Source organism: Ctenocephalides felis, unplaced genomic scaffold (assembly GCF_003426905.1).
Source record: "Ctenocephalides felis isolate EL2017-DRISC unplaced genomic scaffold, ASM342690v1 CF-g0.4_SCAFFOLD_03572, whole genome shotgun sequence".
Lineage (NCBI taxonomy): Eukaryota > Metazoa > Arthropoda > Insecta > Siphonaptera > Pulicidae > Ctenocephalides > Ctenocephalides felis.
The window spans coordinates 43,030,227-43,032,947 of NW_020539726.1; the positions used below are offsets into that span (position 1 = coordinate 43,030,227).

Below are 2,721 nucleotides of genomic sequence, written 5' to 3' on the forward strand. Positions count from 1 at the left end.
GTAATAATAGTAATGACAATATATGTATATTATATATATATATTAGGGTGGTCCTTAAAATGGTCATTTTCGAATTTCCTCGCTCCCAGGGGCTCAAATGGTTCCAAATAGATAAAAAACAATTCTCTGAAAGTTTTAGCTCTTAATATTATCGTTTAGATAGAGCGCAATTCAATCAAAGTTTGTATGGAAAGAGCATGGAAAAAATTTTGAAAATTAAAAAAAAATGTTTTAGGTATAACTTAGCGACAAATAAATGAGTTTTATTCATTCATTTGTTCGCTAAATTACATTTAAAAAACATTTTTTAAATTTTTGAAAATTTTTCCATGCTATTTCCATACAAAACTTTGATTGAATTGCGCTCTATCTAAATGTTAATATTAAGAGCTAAAACTTTCAGAGAATTGTTTTTTATCTATTTGGAACCATTTGAGCCCCTGGGAGCGAGGAAATTCGAAAATGACCATTTTAAGGACCACCCTAATATATATATATATATATATACCAGATGGCCCGGCAAAAATATTTCTAGATAATTTTTAGTATAAAAAATAACTGATTTTGAACATAGAAGTGCATGGTATATACAGGGGGCGTCCATTAATCACGTGATCGATTTTTTAAGGATTTTTGGACTCCCCTCTCCCCCTTGGTGATACGTCGTGATATTTAGAATTACCTCCCCCTCTCCTCCACCAAATATCACGTGTATTTTTAGATAAGTACAATTTTCTGAAGAAACTTTTTGAATCGTAAGAACGTAGTTTTTTTTTTTTTTTGAAAATTTAGGTAAAAAATAAATACACGTGATATCTTACTAGATCCATCCCTCCCCCACGTGATTTTTCGTGATTTTTTGTTTATCTATTATCTAAGAATTGTTTAGAAAATGTTGCAGTGGATAGAGCGGATAAATTTAAGAGATTTAATAGACTCAGACAAATTTTGATCAAAAATCAATGAAAAACGTTCACAAAAAAGACGATAATTAATCAGTTATCGAGCTAAATGAAAAATGATGCGACTATTAAAATGACTGTTATGTTATAGGAAAGTTCAAATTAAAAAGTATTCAAATTTGAATACTTAAGTGAAATAAGTGGAGTTGAACAACCCTTGATGAATATATATTGTTTTTTGAAGTAAAATATAAGCTTTTTCATTAACCTAAAAATATCTGAACTAAATTAAGTCAAAAATATTCAATGACTTATTGTAGTTCAATGGTTTGTTGTAGGATTGTGAAAATTTAGGACTGAAATTATTAACTAGAAAATTTATGACTAGAATTATTAAAAAAAGAAATGAAAGGAACTAGTTCAAGAAATAAACTAGTGATGTCTGGCATCGTGCCTTAAGGCAAATTTCTGGAACTTTCAGTACCGTAGTGAAATATTCGAGGAATCAAATTAAATAGATTATTATAAATACGGTAGCTTTCATTATTCATGTTTTATAGACAAAATATAATAGCTTATGAATTGGACGATGGCGTTTATATATGTTTACAGAATAGTAAATGAACAAAACTTAATTAAGCGGAGTTAGGATGAAGAGCCTCATCTCATATTTATAAGAATTATATGAACTGAATTGCAAAGTTACAATCATTCCTGAAATATATAAGTGAGCTAATTTTAAATTTGAAATTTTCAAAAAAAAAATCCCAAAAGCAATTGTTTCGTCAACACAAGCAGAAAGTTTTTTGGATCATTCAATTCGGATGCTTAGTTCTCTCAAAAAATGTCATTTTTGCACATTTAACTCCGTATCTCCGAAACGGCTCAACCTGCCTTTGCCAAAAACTAATCACCACTTTTTGCAATCATTACAAATCGAATGCTTTTTGTATCATTCAAATCCGATACTCCGTTCTCTCAAAAACTCGATTTGTATTTTATGCACTCTTTGCTCCGTATCTCCGAATTGGCTAGACCTGCCTTTGTCTAAAACTAATCAGCACATCTCCCTATCAATAGGGATCGAATGTTTTTTAAACTATTGAAATCGGTTGATCCGTGCGCCCGAAAACGTGGACGAAAAAATGCGGACATACAAAACACACGCACACACACATCAATTTTTTCTGAGGTATGCCAAAATGTTCAGAAACCTTTAAAACATGGAGAAATGCAAAAAAATTTATTTTCCATTGTCGGCCCATTACAATAACTTACCCTATGGGAAGTTAAAAATAATAATCTGTCAAATTGAATTATATGTGCAATCACGGACAGTTCACAACCGTCAGACGCATGCGTAGACTGTTCATCTGCCAAACCATATACTGTATCTTATGTTATTTTAATTTTTGGCACATCTCAGCTGCTTTTCGGCAATAATAATGTAGACATTTCATTTTTCATTTATTATACATATTCTAATATTGTCTAGACTCATAAAGGGCCGTTCAAGTATTACGTAAGCACTATAGGGGGGCGGGGGGTTATTGATTTGCTTATTTTGCTTATTTTGGGTAAGAAATTTGCTTACTTTTGCTGACAAGGGAGAGGGGGGGTAAATAATTGTAATAAATCTGCTTACGTAATACTTGAACGATCCCTAAGTGAATTTAAATATTTGGCAGATGACAGTCTTCATTTGTTTTTAATGTCAAACAATGTCTCAAATGTTTTCAATGTCAATTAATGATAAGCGGTTTTTTGTAAGTTTTTCCATTTATTTCTACAATCTAACTATATTTATATAATTCAAAAA

At 30.8% G+C, this 2,721-nt stretch overlaps 1 protein-coding gene across 2 annotated transcripts in view; it reads left to right on the plus strand.

Moving 5' to 3' along the window:
- LOC113387541 (uridine-cytidine kinase-like 1) overlaps positions 1–2,721 on the plus strand; it is a 44,660-nt gene that overhangs the window by 22,397 nt on the left and 19,542 nt on the right. The gene's annotated exons all lie outside the window — the stretch shown is intronic.